Consider the following 21,147-nt stretch of genomic DNA (forward strand, 5'->3'; position numbering starts at 1 on the left):
TTTTTCCCCAGCCCACTTTCATGCTTCCCTCTGGCAGATCATTTTCTACCAACCACTTCTTAGCTTTTGGACCACGCTGTCCTGTACTTCCTGGTATTTCATGCTCCGAGAAGCTACAACTGAGAGAAGCACCAGGGAGGAGTCATTTAATTCCCTTAATTGTCTTGCCATTCTAACCTCTGGAGGCCCTGTTGATAGTGTTTTTTTATATTCACTTTTAATTATTTGATAAAATATTATGTGTCATTTAAATCACCAAAAATATATATATATATGTTAATATACATTTGTGCATTCATTTAATCAAGTATATACAAACATTTCTTTCGAATGACACTGTGAAATCATCTCAAAGCAGGCAAAATACAGGATTTTTCATTTCTCTGTTCTGATTTTGTAAGTTAGAAATTAATAAAAATGGAAGTTAAATATGAAATAACAAAAAGAGTCTAAGCAGATTATGTATTGGGTAGGCTGGTCAAAAATAAAAGTCACGAGAAACACTCATACACATAACAGACACTGTGATTTACAATACTTTTTAAATGTTAGTAGTTAAAGAAGCATCATAGCCAATACTTGATGTAACTATCTTTTTACATACAAATAGTTTGCCTTTAGGTAAATAAGTATTGTAGATACTTCCTTCTTCTTTCCAGAAAACAAACAACCAAAACTGTAGTGCCAACTAGTTGGTAGATTTAACATTAGATAATTATTTAAGAATTTCCATAGTGTAAAAGGCTGAAATCATAAGTGGCCTTTCTCTCTCTTGTCATTTTAATCATATCTTAGTATATCTTATTTTATAGAAATAAGATATGATATACTTAATCATATCTTAGTATAAAGATTAATAAAGAGACTATAAAGATACAACCCCTATAGAAATCCATATGGAGATAAGTGCTTATGGATGCAGAGCTTTGTTTACTTAACCATTAAGCTCCTGAAAGCATTGTGTTGGTGAGAAATATTGGAGAGCCACAATGTATGAGAAAAGCAAAGAACTCAGGTATCAACTTTTTTTTTTTCCTTTTTTTTTTTATTGTTATACTTTAAGTTCTAGGGTACATGTGCATAACATGCAGGTTTGTTACATATGTATACTTGTGCCATGTTGGTGTGCTGCACCCATCAACTCGTCAGCACTCATCAACCAGTCATTTGCATCAGGTATAACTCCCAATGCAATCCCACCCCGCTTCCCCCTCCCCATAATAGGCCCCAGTGTGCGATGTTCCCCTTCCCGAGTCCAAGTGATCTCATTGTTCAGTTCCCACCTATGAGTGAGAACATGCGGTGTTTGGTTTTCTGTTCTTGTGAAAGTTTGCTGAGAATGATGGTTTCCAACTGCATCCATGTCCTACAAAGGACACAAACTCATCCTTTTTTATGGCTGCATAGTATTCCATGGTGTATCTGTGTCACATTTTCTTAATCCAGTCTGTCACTGATGGACATTTGGGTTGATTCCAAGTCTTTGCTATTGTGAATAGTGCTGCAATGAACATATGTATGCATGTGTCTTTATAGCAGCATGATTTATAATCCTTTGGGAATATACTCAGTAATGGGATGGCTGGATCATATGATACTTCTAGTTATAGATCCTTGAGGAATCGCCATACTGTTTTCCATAATGGTTGAACTAGTTTACAATCCCACCAACAGTGTAAAAGTGTTCCTGTTTCTCCACATCCTCTCCAGCACCTGTTGTTTCCTGACTTTTTAATGATCGCCATTCTAACTGGTGTGAGATGGTATCTCATTGTGGTTTTGATTTGCATTTCTCTGATGGCCAGTGATGACGAGCATTTTTTCATGTGTCTGTTGGCTGTATGTGTGTCTTCTTTTGAGAAATGTCTGTTCATATCCTTTGCCCGCTTTTTGATGGGGTTGTTTGTTTTTTTCTTGTAAATTTGTTTGAGTTCTTTGTAGGTTCTGGATATTAGCCCTTGGTCAGATGAGTAGATTGCAAAAATTTTCTCCCATTCTGTAGGTTGCCTGTTCACTCTGATGGTAGTTTCTTTTGCTGTGCAGAAGCTCTTTAGTTTAATTAGATCCCATTTGTCAAATTTGGCTTTTGTTCAGGTATCAACTTTATACCCTGATGGCTTTACTTCTCTAATTTAAGCCAACAACAAAGGAAAGTGCCATTGTCCTGCTACATTCCTTTAAAGTAACAGGTGCTTTCTCGATAAACAGTATTGATCCTCCAAGAATTAAATAATGACAACACCATCGGATGGTGAATAAGACAGTAGAACATGTAGCTGGGGTAGCAATGACTTGACTATTGTGAAATCTATGTGCTAATATTTCTTTTTCTAAAATTATGCATCAATAGTTCACTCAGCAAGTAAATTTGAATAAGTTATATTGGAATGCTAACTCACCAAACTAATTCTGTGCAACGGCACAGATCGCATGCTTTTGATATATTTGATAAAACTGTAGAGCTAACTGATCATGCAGTTCTACTAAGTAGAATTATTTCTAGAACAAACACGGAAAAGAGAAATAAGTATGTCTGTTTGACAAAGGACCTGGAACAAATTTGAAGATTGAGATGCATCAAAGTGAAACTCATCATTTTGGTGACAGGTATAGCTGTGCATGCACTACTTAAACATCTTAAATTACCAGAGATTTGTTATGCACGGGTTGCTTTTTTTAGTTTAGAGTAGAGTCATCCTGGATATGTGTGGCAAAAATATAGCTAATTTTAATACCAATGATAAATAATTGTAAAGTTTTATACTTGAACATTATTTTTATTATTATAAGAAAACGAGAAAAGCAAATGAAGATCTACTAATACTCTGCTCACAATTAGTCACATAGAAGCCTGAAGTCTTATTCTCTACACATCTCCATGACAAGATTATGTTGGACTAAATTATGTTGTAAATACCTTAAAATAGCATAGAATGTTCAGAACATTAGTTTCCTCTACTGTACTTTCCACTTTACCTCTGTCCGTTCTCTTGTCTTCTCCAAGTCCTGAATTCTACTGATGTGTGGCAGAATCTATTCCTAAATTATTTCAAATCCAGAAGTATATATCTGTTCATTGAAGCACGTTACAGTATTCTCAGAGCACTTCATTGCCTTTTAGTTCCCTTCTGAAATCATTACCAAATAGTCCTTCTATTTCCGGACTCTTCAGCTTCAATTTCACTTCTGCTAATTTCATCCCTAGACAAAACCAGACCATGATCTAGTGGTTATAACACAAGGTGTAGCAGGAGCTCATTTGACGTCTATCTTCCCTGAGTTGGGACTGATTCAATGCATGGCCTTGGGCAAGTTACTTAGCCTCCATTGCCCCCATATGAATCTGAGTCTTAACACCTACCACACCAGGGGTTGTGAGAATTCATTAATAAACTATCATTATCAGTCTTCATTATGCACCTGTGTGCAAAATCAAACAATCCCTCTTGTTCTAATTGAGCAGTACAGTGTATGTTTTTTCCTGGGGTTTTATTTTTGATGTACTGGAAGAGACTATTGTGTGTTCTCTCTACTCCTGTTCAAGACAACTATTAGAACCAGACCACTTTATCTAGGTAATTTGGCTTAGTGGAATTTTTTAAGCCATACAGCAACTTAGATGTTGACACTGAGAAATTAAAATGATGATTATTAGGCTAGGTTCCCATCCATTGCAAAGTGACAGGCTCATTTTTCTCTCTTCAAACCTGCCAGCTAGCTGGCCCCTTTGCTTCTCAAAGCAGCAAAGTTTTAAAGAACCGAGGAACATTACCCAAGCCACAATGCAATAACTCTAATAAACTGCACCTGTGGATGACTCTCTGGTTTATTTATATACTGTATCACAGGTCATTAACAGAAAATAACCCACTGAGATACAACATTCTTGTTTACAGTGAGGTTCTGGTGGTGACAGCAGGAATATAAAATACAAAATCAACAGGGAACACTGAACTAATAAAAAGACAAGGGTCTATAAAGCATAGAAAAAAACAAAGCCAACTGTGCAGGCAAAAATAAAATAAAATAAACTTCCATCATAAAACAATCAAAAGCTATGGTATATTTATAGAGACTGGGGAACCCAAAGACCCACTGAGCTGGGATATTTATGGGTGTCAGATTGAAAGTCGGGATATCTGTGTGCTGTCTGAAGTGAAAGCTTGATCAGTTAGATATGTCCTTGGAAAAAGAGATTTGTTTCCCCTTCTTCTGATGGTCCTTACCAACCTTTCCAGCCAATAAGCTTTCAGATATCCGTATTACTTTGATATGAAAGTAGCCTTTCCAAACAGTCATGTATATTAACTTTAGAAAGTGCTTGCTCAGAAATTCTAAGCCAAAAAATAAAATTTTGGCCACTCTATTACTATGATATCATTTCCCTGTCTTCATTGCCAAGAACAATGGCACCTCTCTTTACAAGCAGCTGATCACTAGTAGGTAGCATAATTTTAAGTGTCAGTGATTTTGCTGAGAAGATTTGACTTAATAGAACATCTCTATTCCTGAATCACAGTATTTGAAATATTATACTTTAATAATATATATTAACATTACATCTCTCTGCCACTCATCTTTTAAAAACCAACACTTTTAAGATAATCAGACAAAATTCGCAATAAATGCTATTACAATAAGTATTTAGATGAATTTGGAAGAGGACGGAAGGAGGCAGGTAGGCAGGTGAGTTGGACTCAGTTAAGGAAGCGTTTACTTCGCAGTATTTCCTAGGACCAGTTTTAACCATATCCTTTCAATGTGGATATAGTAGCCTAGTCTTATTGTCTCTAGCCTTCTACATTTTTGCTATGTCTTATTCTATTTTGTGCTGCTGTAACAGAATACCTTAGACTGGGTAATTTATAAAGAACAGAAATATATTTCTTACAGTTCTGGAGGCTTGAAAGTCCAAGATCAGTCAGCCCACATATGGTGATAGCCTTCATGCTGTGTCATCCCATTGCAGAAAGCAGAAGGGCAAGAGAGTGTGAGCAAGAGAGAAAAAGAGATTAAACTCACTGTCTCAACCACTTTTTCAATAGTTAGTAATCCGTTAATGAACGTAGCACTCTCATGACCTAAACACCTCCCATTAGGCCCCACCTCCCAACATTTTTGTTGAGGATTAAGTTTCCAACACATGTTTTTTGGGGAATACATTGAAACCATAGCATGTCTCTTCAACACAAGCTTCTAGTTATTTAACAAATTCTCATTTTCTACTACATGCAAAACAAAATAAAAACAAACAAAAATAACAAAATAGGCCCTGTCTTCCAGCAACTTGTCATTTATTTAGAAGCTGCCTCCATGAAGTCAGGGACCTTTTTTTGGTCACTACTGTGCCTCCAGCATTTAGAATAACACCAGGCATACGCTATATGGTCAATAAATGTGTTAAATGAAGCAATAAGTCAATGAATGAATAAAATAGATATGCAAAATGGCATTGGGCTTATAGAAGTCTAAGCACAGAGAGATTGTATGAAAACAAAGAGCCTGGTACCATGTCTGTCATATAGAATTAATAAATGGTGTTTTTGCTTTTTCTTTAAATGGAAGCTAATGTGATTGAAGAAATATTTGTGTATGAAGTAGCAAAGTTTCTGGATTAATAAAAGAAGTTTGGCTTAGGGTGGATAGAGATTAGCAAGGGAAAGCAATCTCAGTAAAGAAATATATGATCTGAGGAACCAAGAGGTTAAAATTGTACTCTATGCATCTATGCGGGTAAGTTTTGCTGACACCTATAAAATGGTCACTGATCAGCCTATCTCCAGTATTAGAAGCTTTTTATAAAATGCATTTTTTTAAGAAGATACAGAATCTTTAGCTAATAAAAGCCATAAATAGTAAAAATAGGACATTCCTTATAAATGTATTAATTGTTCACATGTGCCTATGGATCTTAATTAAGCAAGGTTGGCCTCAGCTTTGTAAGATTAGAAAGGGTAGTTCAGGCTGACTTGTGATTATCTTTTCTTCATAGTTTTGAAAGTAATAAAGTAAAATGGTGTCTACTTAAACACAAAAAAGGAGCTAGAAAACCAACGTCAGTGCACCAGGGTGCAGGCCCCATGAGGCAGTTCACCAGTAGAAATCCCAGTAGCAATCACAATGGATGGGAGAAACATAATTTTTACTATTCCCCTCTGTCTTAGTCTGTTTGTGGTGTTACATCAAAATATCTGAGACTAGGTAATTTATAAAGAACAGAAACTTATTTTCTCACAGTTGTGCAGGCTGAGAAGTTCATGATTAAGGCACCAGCAGGATTGATTATTTGGTGAGGGATGTTCTCTGCTTCCTTCCAAAGTGGCACATTGTCCCTGTGTCTTCTAGAAGGAAGAGAGGAGGAATGCCATGTCTTCACAAAGCAGAAAGCGGAAAGGCGAGAGAGCCAAACACTGCATGAAGTCTCTTTTATAAGATACTTAATCCCCCCTAGGAGGAAGGAGCCCAATCAACTCTTAAAGACACCACCTGTAAATACCATCACATTGGCAACACCTGAATTTTGGAGGTGGCACATTCAAACCATAGCCCCTTCTGAGTTCTCAGCTGGGACCCCAGTGATAAAGACAGGCTATCAAGAGAAAAACAAAAGGAAGTTTATTAATATATGTATCTGATAAATACATGTTACTCAGGGAAAGGGTAACTCTCAAAGAGATGACTTAGAACTCCAGCTTATCTATCCTCTTCAACAAAGAACTTAAACGTTTTAGAGTAGCAAAAAGACCCAGGAAAAAGACATAAGAGCTCCAGGGGCAGCAAATTGTGGGAAGTCGATATATGAAAACCTCATGGTAGAAAAAGGCTAGGTAGTAAAGTCATTTATGCAGATTCCTCTGGTGCCATCTCCAGGCTGATAAGGGTCTAAAGTGATCTCTGTACCCCCGATGCAATATGTTGAGAAGGGCAGTTTTCCTCTGCAGTATTCATTCCTGAAATCCATAATCTCAGGGTAATCATGAGAAAACATCAGCAAACCAAAATTGTGGACTATTTTACAATAACTGAGCAGTATTTTTTTAAAGTTTCAGGGTCATGAAAGACAAAGAAAGTCAGAGATACGGTCACAGATTGAAGGAGATTGACAAGACATAACAGCAAAATGCAGTGTAGGAACCTGGATGGAATCTGGGAAAAGGAAAGGGGCATCAGTGGAAAGACTGAGGAAATCCTAGAAAAGTCTAATTTAGTTAATGTTGTTACTTTTGATAAATGTACCATGACTCTGTAAGATGTTAACGTCAGGGAAACGTGGGTGAAGGGTATATAGAAATTAACTCTGTGAACTAATGTGCCAACACTTCTGTAAACCCAAAATTGTTTCAAAGTTAGTTTTTTAAGCCGGGCACCGTGGCTCACGCCTATAATCCCAGCACTTTGGGAGGCCGAGGCTGGCGGATTCCCTGAGGTCAGGAGTTTGAGAACAGCCTGGCCAATGTGGTGAAACCCGGTCTCTATTAAAAATTAGCTGGGAATGGTGGTGCACGACTGTAATCCCAGCCACTCAGGCGGCTGCGGCAGGATAATCACTGGAACCTGAGAGGCGGAGGTTGCAGTGAGCCAAGACGCCGCCATTGCACTCCAGCCTGGGCGACAAGAGCGAAACTCCATGCCAAAAAAAAAAAAAAAAAAAGGTATTTTAAGATAAAAAATAAAATAGCCTTCAATGATCAGCCTCTGTCCTTCCTGGTAGACAGGAAAAGGGACACCTTTGTAAATTAATGTCCTGCTTTAAGGCAAATTGAGGCGGAGGTAGGGGAGTGAGTGCAAAAAGTTTTTCTTATATCTTCTTCTTTCCAATTGCCTTCAGCTTAAAAATAATCCTTATGTCAAAGTGACATATTTTGGAGTGGCATATTTTCCTACCCTTCAACAGTAACTGGCAAATTGCAAGCATTCAATACATTTGAATAAATGAAAGAATAACCAGTTCAAACTGCTTTCTTTCACACAGGCAGAAATGAAGCCCAGAGAGCTTATGTGGTTTGCTAAGAGCCACAGAGCTTGTTAGTGGCAATGTTAGTCCAACTCTTCTGATTTTTGGCCCAGTGTTAGTCTGCATTTCCCTGTTTATTCTAGTTTACAGTGACGCCATTAAAGGAACCGGACCCGCTAGCAGCTGCTCTCTAAATATGTTCCTGATTTGAGTCTCTAGCCATGAGACATACATCTCTATTCTTGTTTCCAGTGAGAGATGAACTGGCATTCTTGTGCTTGTTTCTGAGGAGGAAATCATTTTGAGTTGAAACACAGCCAGACTGAGGAAGTCCTGCTGAGTCTGAAGGAAGTTCACTCATCCTTTGCAAATGCTCTGGAAGATAGAAAAAATAATTCTTGTCTTTGCAGTTTTAGCTAGCACATATCGGGCAACAATCCACTGGATTATTTCTTATGCACCTGTATGTAAATAATCTGAATAGAACTGATTAACATTTAAATTCTAAGTTACTGAAGTATCCAAGGGGAAATTGATTAGATTGACTTGATTTGGTGCCAATATGGTAAATGCCTTAATGTTTTAAACAAATTGAGGCAGTAATCTCCGATGATTTTGAAACATAACATTTTTTTAAAATTCTCCCTTTGAAATCTGGAAGAAAGTACCTTATCTCAAACAGTTTGTTTTCCTTCTCCTTAGTATCAAATGAATGTTAACATTTATTTTCATAGTCAGGAGATACTAGCAATGGATCACCATTGTATTCCTCTAGTGGATTATTTTTAACCCGAATGGCTTTTTTGTTGTTATTTGAAAAAACCAAATGCCTGTGAGGCTCAGTGTGCTTGGAAAATATGTAAATGATGGCTTTCCTCTGTCAATCTGGGAGTGACAATTCGGTAAACCCTTCATCCACATCATCTGCAGCATAATAGCATTTTAATTTAGAGTGAACCTTTTTGCTTAGCTCATATGTATCTTGTGCATTTTAAGATAAACTATTTACAGAGAAGTATAAAAGTCCCTAGAGATGCAACATCTCATTTTCAATTCTGTTGGCAGGAATACTAATTACATTATCACATATTCAGCAGCATTCAGCAAAGTTATTTATTCATTCATCCTTAAGACCTGGGATGCCTACCAGGTCAGTTTCAATAAGCAGTACCTTGAGAATCTCTGCTGATGGTACATACAGATAATTAGGTGTAGAGTTGTTAGAAAAATCTCACCCCAAAAAGCTCAGCCTTGGAGATTTGCCTGCTCTTTCATTCTCTGAGCCAGAGAGAAAATCCAATAGTTGCTAGAAATGAGGAAACACTTATCATCCAAATCTCTCACCCCTACAGGTTCAGTTTCTTAATTGAAGTTTGGTTTTAATTCTTAGAATAGCAAGAGAACTTGTTGACAGTTCAATATTGTGAAAATATTCAGAATTTACATTTGGAACAATTTTGCTCTTCAGATGATTTTGAAAGTGAATGTGCTCTGATTAATGCTGCCTATCTTTACCTTTGAAATCTTTAATAATCATTGGTTAAAAATAATCATTTATACTGCACATCATCTTCCAGTAGTCTTGCTCTACTGAGATGTTAAAGGAAATAGAAGAATATAAATATTCATATTGTATTATATATGTCAGATTTTCCTAGCAGTATTAACAGTGTTGAGAAAATGAGCACCTGACAATGAGTAGACCTTGGAAGAATAGAGTTCGATAACAAACAACCTGATCTGAGAAATTGCCCAATTTCACAAAGCAAATGATAGCTTTGCTATTATTCCAGGATTGTAGCAAAACTGTCTTCTGGTTTGCGTCACTCAAAATGTAGAGAAAAAGTAAATCACAGACCACAAAGCAAATTCTTGGTTGGGTCATTAGAGCTTGCTTTTGTCTCAGGTTTGGATTTTCTACCTTTTTTCTCAAGGAATTTGTGAGTTACCTTAGATTAGCTGCAACATTTGAGCCAAATCCTATCCAATCCTGACCCCAGGCACCCCTTCCTTTAATATAGGAGAATTCTATCTTCCCTTCCTACCACACGAGCCAATGGAAATTCAGATGCAGAAAAGGAGTTTCATTCTCGAGGTGTTGCTACACACTCAATGTCAAAAAGCAACTGGAAACCCAGTAAGAAATCTAACTTTTGCACACCTTTAATGTCACTTTCCCCTAGGAATAGAAGATAAAAATTGTTAGGCAGAAAAAATCCACTGAAATGTATTTTTCTGAAAATGGTAATGTTAGAAATCTATTCCTTGGGATTTAGAGTTCATAATAAAGATCCCAGAATGCCAAAGCTTTTTTGGTAACAGTACATGATGATGGAAAGATATTTTTCATTTTCTGAGTTCTCTTTTAAATGATGATTTTCTTTACTATAGACAATAGTGATTTTGGGGTCAAATATTCAGCTTTTTAAATTAATATTGTAAGTTAAAAGGCCAGAGAATTTTACTTGGTCAAAGAATATATTCAACTTCTCTTTATAAATAGTTTAACTTGTTTAATGGCTTAATTTTCTGGCTTCCTCTGGCAATTGTCTCTTGTGAATGTAACAGTAGATCACCCAACACTGGCTATGAGATGAGTAAGCTGTATTCCCTCAAGCTGCAGAGGTCAGGAGGATATTCAATGTAAGTATACAATTCAGACTCCATCGGGAAGGTTTCCTTCTGGTAATAAGATGGAATGCAATCTCTTCCCAATCCTACAGTGGAGTCCAAACCATAGTAACAGATACAGAAAGCATGAAAGTTTCACTAGAGAAAGAAGAGGGCATAAGGTAATGCAAGCAGGCATGCCATTTCTAGGATAGTAGAGAGTGACTAAATTTTAGAGTTTATTTAAAAGAAACAAAACTTTTGCTAGCAAAATAATCAGCAAGTGTTTGATATGTAAGGTCAACTTTCAACAGCTGCAAATGGATGTCAAAAATGTACAAATATCAATAATGGTTCTAAAAGGTAAAAGTGACGGCCAAACACAGATTTGTATTGGAAAAGGAATGCTGTGGAAATGAGGAAAAGAAGATGAGTAAGACTTGGATATTGCAAAAACAGGAAGCAGCCAGACTGAACTCACATTGACATTGTTCTCTTGGAACAAACTAAAGGTTTTCTCCAATTCTTTGGTGAAAATTGATATAAAAATAAATGTATCTTTTATAATCTGTTGTGTATGATTATGCTTGACAGTACAATGCTTACAACATTTTTCTCTGTAGTACAGATTAGGTCATTCCAATGAATCATTTCACTGTTTGCATTAAATTCTACAGCTATCTGGACTGGTAGGGACCCCTGATTATTACAGTGAAGGTCTTGGTGTTAGAATTTTTGCGAACAAGGAAACAGTTCACCATTCAGAGTGTCCTGCATTGTATGTTTCTACTTTTTTAGGATACCAGCCAAAAAAAACTCATGGGGTCTACATGTGATTGACTCCTTGGTTCATAACTCTCCTTGCAGGTGTCATGACACCCCGAAGTTTAATTTGAAGAGATCAGCACATTTTTCAGCAATAATTATTGTGGATTTATGCTTGTCTTTTCCATTATTTAATTAATTTTAACATATTTTCTAAACTCATTTGGGACAAAATCATTTAGTTTAACTATGATGTGTGTGTTTGTGTGTGTCAGTGTGGATGTGTGTGCAAGGGGGAAGGAGAGAGAGACAGAGAAATAGAAACACATTAATGTCAGACAAGCCCTGTAGGTGTCAGTCCAGGTGAAATTGAAGTAAGAAGATACTACCCACATTTTGGATTTGTTACTTCACATTGGCAGAATATAAATCAAAAGAGGGGCTATGTCTAACATGACCTATGAACTAAGTATTTCTCAATGGCATCATAGTTCAGTATGTGGAGTGGAGCATCATTGGAATAGAGTAGTATCTTAGATAGAATTTAGGATCCAAAGCCAAAATTACCTTTGAAAATCTCATTCATCACCCACAGAGGGTTAGTATTAAAATCTCTCTTAGTAAGTCCAACTCAGTTTTTCTTTGAGCATGTCAATAGATCACTATTTCCTTGGCTGGGTATCAAATGAAATAATTTACACTCACTTTAGTAACTATACTGAATGGGAGCATGCATACATCTTCAATTATAAGAAGTACACTCATAACAGTGAGAATGTTGCATCAGAAATTGCTTTGGAAGTTATGTTCTCATAGCACATTCATATAGGGGCATTCTTTCATCAAGTAGAATGCCAGGTGAAATACAGTTAGTTATAAAATTGATTATTATGTCTGTGTGTATGTAGATGTGTATGTGTTTTGCCTTTAGCTGGGCAGGTAAACACACTGTATTATAAATGCAATGCCACCATAATGGATTCAGTTTGATGACTTCATTGGGCACTTTTTTGTAGACTATTTTTCAATCTGTTTGTTTCTGAATCACACAGACATTGCCTAATGTTTATTCAAACTTATCAAGCTTAAGAATATTCTTTAACCTTCTTATAACAGCCCCCACTGTTCCACCTGCTGAGACTCAAACAAACACCAATGTGTCTTAAGAATGTCTTTGCTGCTGCTGCAGTTACATGCTTCCTCAGGGATCCTAGGAATAGCAGCAGCCCAGGAAACTCCATCAGTGTTATAGCTATGTGCCTGAGCTTTGGTTAATCTTCTAGAACTTGTAGCTGAGGTAGAAGGAATGGGTGGTAACACACCTGAAACTTTAGTTTGGAATAGATCAGAACATTATTTTTTCTGTCTTACAAGTAAAGCTCCTGGCATACTGCACCCTTTCAAACATTCCTACTCTTGTTCAAAATAAGATCATGATAGCTCTATCTTCATAGAATACTTTCTCTCTGTTTAAGAGGTTCCCACTTTAAAAAATAAAAAGGCCCACGAGGCTTGAATCCACTTGAATTGTCTAAAACAATTATAGTGTCTTTTATCTGAGCAAAAATTTTTGTGTCCATTGAATGTTATCATTAGTGGCCTTGATGATAATGAGTCTAAGCTAGAGCTTCTGAATAGGAAAGGGTTCATTTGCTAAACAGGCGCTTGTGGGTCGGGGGAAAATTGTCCCTTCATAACTGATGACTGATATAATTCAGCAAGCCTGGGCTTAATATGAATGCGTTGGCCTCTTTGTGATATAATCTGATAGTGTGTACTGCAGGACTTCCGCCAGTTACAGTAAGAGATGTCACTCATTTATATTAAAAATAAAAATGGTAAGTTTTCATTTTTACTTTTCTTGGATGATTGTAAAACTAACAACTGCATCTGCATTTGACATGAACAATGATTATATAAAGAACAGTCTGTAAGACTCAATAACCTTTGGAAGTTGATAAACTTTAAATGACATGCAAATAGACAATGAAGACTGTATATACATTCTAAAAGGAATAGTGCAGGAAGTAAGCATAAAGTGGATCAGTAAACTAATATATCCACTAGGATGTATTAGTCTCCTAGTCTGAAAAAAAGAACGAGCGGGAGGTGGAGGGTGAGGTGGGGGAAGAAAAGAAGGAGGAGGAAGAGGAGAAGGACTTGCTTAAACCTGTGTTTAAATTTCAGTTAAATTACACTAAAATTTTTGTGAAAAAAGTAGACATTCACATTTTTTAAATTAGGAAAAGAGCAAAATAATAAGGGAAATGTATTAACCCAAGGGAAACTTTTATCAGCAATAATCTTAGTTTTCACATAGACAGTATACAGTATAGTAAGAAGAGCATGAAGTTCAGAATCAGAGGAACCAGATTATACTTCCAAATTTGCTTGACATTAAGTAAGTCACTTCGTCACTGGGTCTTTGTTTTTTTCTGTGTCTTTCTCACAGAGTTTGGTTATGCTCAAAGTAGAGTACGTGCATCAAAGTACTCCACAAATTATTCTTTTTAAATAAATTGTACTTAATTGAGTGGAAATGAGTTTAACTCCCTACTCTGCCACTAGCAAGAAGTGTGATCTGTGGCAATTCCCAACATCTCTAGGGATCTGGAGAGGAGGTTTTGTGTTATCAGAGTCCATATGGTTTCTTCTAGTTCAAAGCCCTGGTTTCACAGTACAAAAACTACAGGCCAGTAACTCTTCCCACCAATTTTCTCAGTGATTGGTGAATTTCAAGGGGAAAAAAAAAAAAAAAAAATCTGAAGAGGCTCTTGGTGGCCTGAAAGAGTTAATGTGGACTCCTGAACAGCCTAGTGACAACCAGGGAATAGTTATATTTGGTTGACTATGACAAAGAATCTGATCTCATTTGTAGTGACAAAGCTGTCAAGCCCCACGCACCAGAAGCCTATCACCAAATATTAATTTACCTGTTGCGTGCATCTAATAAGTGACAGCTATGAATCCCATATCATTTTTGGTGGCCTTCCCACTGACATGTTCTTTGATTAAGAAAATAGTAAGCCAGAAAGCCAGTGTGTCCCTAATGTGGCCACCTCAGTTTAGCCTCCTTATTATGCTGGAATATTTCCCCCTAAATTAGATTTCCTGTCTTCATACTGGCAGTTTACATGAATTTAATACATTACAAAATGTGCAGTTCCCTTGAGATTCTGTGATAGATTGCAGTATTTGAAACCCATATTTCCATGGGAAATAAAAACCTAGGCCATGGCCAAATATTTTATCAGCTTAGCATTATCTTGAGATAATGGCACTATTAATGCTTGTCACCCTTGTCGGCTTCCCAGGGCTTGTGCTGGCTCTTTTCTTGCTTCTCAACAAGGTGCTGAAAGCTTTAAAGCTCTGAGCTACACCAGCAATAACCAACCTAGATAGATACCCTTTGTACTATGTTGTCTGGCATATAATAATGCACAATCGGCTCCTCTATTCTTTTCTCCTCAGTGATACTGAATCTGATTATCAATTATGCTACATGGGATGAGATTACTGTATAACAGCTTGCCTGTGATTGGCTGCTAAAGCCATGTCAAGGGATGACAGCACAGCTGTGAGCTCTTACTGTAACATGTCTGGAAGAAGGGACACCATGTAAGAAAAATGCAGAACACAAAATCCAAAGACTTAGTAAAGTGAAATCTAAAGACCCAGGAACAACAAATTACCAGCTAGGAAACATCAGAACCTCCTAGATGAAACCAAAATGGGCAATTAGAGGCAAATCTTTCATTGGTTTATTCAGATCCATTTAACCAAATGAAAAATAAAATTAAAAACGAAGACTTATAGAATTACATACATTTATTTTGGCTCTCTTTCCCTCTCTTATATCCGTCTTTACTTTTAGTTGTCTGTCCAGGAGTTGGGTTTCTACGGGTGGAGAGTTATTTTTGTTTACACTAGTTTTTTCCCTTATCTCACATTTTCTCTACATAAAGCTTCTGTCTGGGCAAAGGGTACATTGCTCCCTAAGGAATTCAGAAAGCTATTTCTCAGTACACATGTCTGCTTTGCCCTCAAATTTAAATTCTGGTGCCTTAATAGTCACCAGCTAACTTTTATTAGTAGGCTGTGTTCTACCTACTGACTGACAACTGAAAATTGACCTTTCTATTTTTGGTAATATTCCAACCATGGCCTAAAAAACAACTGCATATGCATATGCATGGTAGTATTCTAGGTGCAAGGAGAATGTGCAATTAGAGCTAAGCATTCACTGATGTTCTGTTGTAACAAAAACATGTAAGAGTTGAAATCAAAAACATGTTAGATTCTCAAGCAGTAACTTAGAGATTATTTGTATCATCTTTATGTAAAAGGTAAAAGTTGGAATTTAATCATATGTCAAAAAATATAACTTTAAAAATGAAGACTCTGGTTTTAATCCAATGTCATCAGAATTGGAAAAGGATCAATGTAAGTATTTCTTGTAACTGCAATGAGTCAGTCATTCCCCTCACATGTTCTGGATAGTCTCAAATAATTTGAACTAGAATTCTACTTCCATTTTCTGAGAAAATTGGCTCACAAATAGTGTCATGCAGTATTTGTAGCTACAAAATTTGCATCAGTTTAAGGGAATCACTTTGTGGGAGGAAGACAACAAAGTCTGATGCCTCCCTGTTCATGGTAAGAATCTATTTTGCTTGGACTTGGAAGTAAGGAGGGAGAAACACACGGTAGTAGTAACACCTTTGGTATGGTTTGACTCTGTGTCCCCACCCAAATCTCATCTCTAATTGTAATTCCCAACGTGTCCAGAGGGGGAACAGGTGGGAGGTGATTGGATCAAGGGGATAGTTTCCCCCATGCTGTTCTTATGATAGTGAGGGAGTTCTCATGAGGTCTGATGGTTTAAAAGTGGCAGTTTCTTCTGCATGCTCTCTCTCCTGCTGCCAAGTAAGCTGTGTCTTTCTTCCCTTTTGCCTTCCACCATGATTGTAAGTTTCCTGAGGCCTCCCAGCTATGTGGACTGTGAGTCAATTTAACTTCTTTTGCTTATAGATTACCCAGTCTCAGGCAGTTCTCTATAGCAGTGTTGTTAAAAATGGACTAATACAACCTTACACCTAGCTTTAGCATTCACGGTAGGTATTGAAAGTTTCTGTGAAAGTATGATAGCACGCTTCATGAGGAACACACAAGAACATATCACATACTTCCGATAATCATTTAGTTTGCAACATGATGCAGGCTGCAGGTCAGTTCCTTGAAAAGCAATCTCTAAAGCAGAGATTTTCATAGAAGTTTATTGAGGGTAGTTCTTCAGATAAATAGATAGGTATAGTGAAGAGAGAAGGACTGGGTAGAGGGGAGGGTTGAAGTGTAACGTAGGCCCAGTCTTAGCCAATACTGTCAAGATCTCTGGAGTTGAGATGCTATTCAAAGTAATCCCAAAATGGAACAAGAGGTAGGCCTTTATACCCTGACATGGATCAATCAGTGGATGTGAATTGCTCTGGGAAGGGGACATCCCCTTAGGTGAAGATGCTCTCTTCAACTGAGGTCAAGTCCCAGAGATGGACACAACACTCTCAACCACAAACTCTCCCAAATCCTGGGAAAAATGCCCCCCTCAGTCCTCAAGGGGAAATCTGGACAGCACATTTTAGTATCTACTACGGGACGAGTATATAAGAAGAAGGCAGCATAATAGATTTGGGAACACATGAGCTTTGAATTTAGACAGACCTACATTCAAAGATTGGATCAGACAATGACAAATTATGATAACCTTAGCCAACTTGTTTAACCTCTGGAAGCCTCTGCTTTCTCATCTGAAAATTGGGAATGAGAATACTTCCCTCACTCTGTCTAACTTAATAAATTAAGTTAGACATTATATATAATATGCTCCCATTGTGCCTGGAACATATTAGATGTTCAATAAGTATTGGTTCTATACTCCTCACCACTCCTTTTATACAAAAAAAAAAAAAAAAAATTAGTCAACTAATTTACTGAGCATCTACTACCTTCTGAGCACTATGCTAGTACTGTTAGAGGGTAAGAATAACTATAAGGCATTGTCCCTGTCCTGAAGTACTTATCACTTAGTTAGAACAAATAAGACTAACACAAGTAAAATAAGTACAAATAATAACATTAGAAAATCATTGAATATTAAATTAAATGTTTGTTTATAGAAAAAGATCAATGACAGCCAGACTAATCAGGCAAGGAACAAACAAACAAGTTTTATCAAAGAAGTAATTATTGAGCTGGGCTTTAAAGGGCAGGTCAAATTTAAGTACTTGGCAAGAGAAATAAAACATTCTGAAGAGGGAATCCTTACAGAGACAGATGAGAAAGAGCAGGGCTTTCTCTGACTTGAGTGTCATTGTGTATATGGAACTACACAATTTTGAATAGCCATTCATAAACTGCCACCCTGCAGCTCAGCCTAATCCCTCTAGAGCTGTTGCAAAGCTGACTCTCTTTAACCTATTAAAATAACATGGGACTAGTGAAAACTGAGAATGTGTGTAAGAAAGACTGAAACCAATGTTTATTTGTATGGGTACACATTGATCCCTGACTTCTAAGGACCTTCATTTTACACCTTACTCCCCTATTAGAAAAGTCACTTGCACACTAAATCTGGTTTATACAACTACTAAAATGCTTAGTCATAGGCTGAATTGTATTAGCAGGAGCTGTGTGCAGATAAGTCCTCCACTGACTTCCTGCATATCTGCCACTGATCTGCTACAGTCAGGACCTGAAGGGCAAAGACCATGTTTTGTTCATTTCTGTATTCTCAGCATCCAACATAGGAATGATTACCTAATCAAGAATGGACAAAATGAGTTTGATGGCAGTGAGTGAATTTACCTAATCAGAGCATGTTGTAAAGTAAAAGCATAAAAGATCAGACAGGTAGAAAATTAAAAAAGACATTGACAAGTAGGTAAGGTAGCTTAGACTTGAAGTAAGAGTGATTGTGATTTTGAATCAGAAGAGTTATATAATCAAAGTTGTTTAAGATGGACTTATTTTATAGCCAGTCATAGATTAGAAGAGACAGCAAGAAGCTATAAGGGAAAAAACAGTCAATTTTACTGGTAAATTGGATGTAATTTACCAATTGTAATTGGATAAAAAAGTTTAATAGTACAAAGACAACTCCTGGATGAGAGTTCAAGACATAAGAAAATTTGAAAGTCACAGGCACAAATTTAACAGTTGAAACCAAAATAATAAATGTGTTCTCCAAAAATGGGAATTAGGAGGAGAGAACTCCAAACTAAGAACTAAGCCTTGGGGGATGCGCACAGTTGATCAGATATGCAGTAAGAAGGACCTGGCATTGACTAGAAATAAAAAAGAAAGGAGTGATTCCATGAGGGCAGAGGTGACCAAGCATACCAGAAGTTACCAAAAGGCCCAGAGTAGTCAAAAAGTCACTAGAATTAGTATCTAAAAAATTCCTTTGGGCCAGGTGCAGTGGCTCATGCCTGTAATCCCAGCACTCTCGGAGGCTGAGGTGGGCAGATCACGAGGTCAGGAATTCGAGACCAGCCTGGCCAGCATGGTGAAATCCCGTCTCTACTAAAAAACACAAAAAAAATTAGCCAGGCATGGTGACGGGCACCAGTAATCCCACCTACTCGGGAGGCTGAGGCAGGAGGATCGCTTGAACCTGGGAGGCAGAAGTTGCAGTGCCCCAAGATCGCACCATTGCACTCCAGACAGTGTAATGAGACTCTCATAAAAAAACACACTTCCTTTATGCGCTTTAAAAAAGTAATTGAAATTGTTGGGACTGGAATGCTAAAGGTTGGTCAAGGAAGCAGGTAGAGAAGACATGGAGGTCATAGGCATTGTGATGGTTACTTTTATGTGTCAACATGCCTAGGCAATGATACCAAGTTGTTTGGTCAAACACTAGTCTAGGTGTGGCTGTGAAAATGTTTTTAGATGTAATTAATGTTTACATTAACAGACTGAGTAAAAAACAGTTTACCCTACATAATGTGGGTAAGTCTCATCTCATCCGTCAAAGGCCTTAAGAGAAAAGACTGAGGTCCCCTGAAGAAGAAGAAATTCTGTCTCTGATCTTCCTTTAGACACAAGACTATAAAATCAAATTTTTGCTGTGTCTCCAGCTTGCTGGTCTCAGATTTGCCAGCTTCCACAATCACATAAGCCAATTCCTTCAAATAAGTGTTTATACATCCTATTGGTCTTGTTGCTCTGGAGAACCCTCAATAAAACAGGTATCAACCATTAATTTGATACAGTTTAAAGTCAAAAGTGATAAACAATGGTAGAGGAGCAGGAGATAATATTGTATCTGAGATATAGAAGATAAATTTGAGTAAGAGGACTTAAGATTGCACTTTGCAGATACATATTGTAGCCCAGGTCTTCTGTCCACCAATTAGGAGAGACAGTTGACTCTATCCAAAGAGGTCAGCACATCCCCAAATCCCCCTAAGACAAGGACTACATCCAAATCAGTTCGGGTCAAGGTTTAATGGACCATTCTAATCACAGGGCTTCTGTGATTAATTCTTTGGACAAAATGTGTACAGCTAGATTCACCGTATTTCATTCTTTGTCATTCATTACCATTACCATTCCCAAAGTGTAGCACCATCTTACTGTATACTAAATGTCTGTATTCTGACTTCCGTTATGCTCTACACTTTCTTTTTCACTGAACAAACCTCACATTGCATACTTGTCACCCAGTTATATCCAGGTCACATGTCATTGCGATATGTTCCTAAGTACCTTTACATCCTATTTTTTAGCATCTGTTATACTATTTTGTCATTACTATTTACTTGTATATGTCATACACTAGATTGTAAACTCCATGAGACCAGGCAGTGTTTAGCAGCACCCTGATAAGCACTTGACAGATGTTTGTTTTATGATAGAATGAATGAATTAAGGAACAAAGTTTTAATAAAGCCATCGGTACTTCTATAAGAAAAGTTGTAACAGGAAATGGAAGGTATACTCATATCAGTAAAACTCTATAAAAGTTTAGTTATAAAAATGTGAATTACAATGAAGCAGACAGAAAATGGGATATTATAAAGCAAGCTTGTCCAACCTTCGGCCCAACGCAAATTTGTAAACTTTCTTAAAATATTATGAGATATTTTTGTGAATTTTTTTAGCTCATTAGCTACCATTAGTGTATTTTATGTGTGGCCTAAGACAATTCTTTTTCCCGTGTGGTCCAGGGAAGCTAAAAGATTGGACACTCTTTCTATAAAGGAATCATCCAAGAACCTGAATCTTTCAACGAAGATTTGTTGCCAAACTAGACCCAAAGCAAGAAGGTAAGGAACCTAGATACGAAGAGACTCAGGGGTAGAACAGGTCACAATATGAGGAATAGTGAACATATTTATCAATGGATACAATTGACCCAAGACTACCTCCTAGGGAGAGAACTTGGGAAATAACGTCTTGATTTGTTTCCTCCCTCCCTCTAGTATTGTCTTGGGGACTCCCATTGGCTGGAACCATAAGAACCTATTGATACCGTCCATACAGGTCAATTCTTGGAGCAGAGAGCAGGGTAGAAAGAAGTCAAAAATGTATCTGAGAGGAAAGCAGATATCTGTCTGGCTTCATGCCATTTACAACTGAGACCTGGATCTTTTAGCACTCAATAAAGTTTCTCAAATATGTTTCCTCATATTTTCTGCTAGAAATGCCTTTGTCTTCTTTGCAACAAAGAAATGGTTTAATCCTTCAAGGCCTGAGTCAGAAATATCCTTCCCAGTATCTTCTCCAGTCCCCTTCCAGATAATATTAATTGTAATATA

The 21,147-nt window shown here is 37.2% G+C and overlaps 1 long non-coding RNA gene across 1 annotated transcript; it reads right to left on the bottom strand.

The window, feature by feature from the left end:
• Positions 1 to 1,025: 1,025 nt before the first annotated feature.
• On the bottom strand, positions 1,026 to 6,374 carry LOC123574502 (uncharacterized). The gene is made up of 3 exons (XR_006699489.3): positions 6,236 to 6,374; positions 4,892 to 4,950; positions 1,026 to 3,201 (listed from the first exon to the last, which is right to left on the bottom strand). It is a non-coding gene; the product is annotated as an uncharacterized lncRNA (long non-coding RNA).
• Between the last annotated feature and the right edge of the window lie 14,773 nt (positions 6,375 to 21,147).

This window comes from Macaca fascicularis, chromosome 7 (assembly GCF_037993035.2).
Source record: "Macaca fascicularis isolate 582-1 chromosome 7, T2T-MFA8v1.1".
Lineage (NCBI taxonomy): Eukaryota > Metazoa > Chordata > Mammalia > Primates > Cercopithecidae > Macaca > Macaca fascicularis.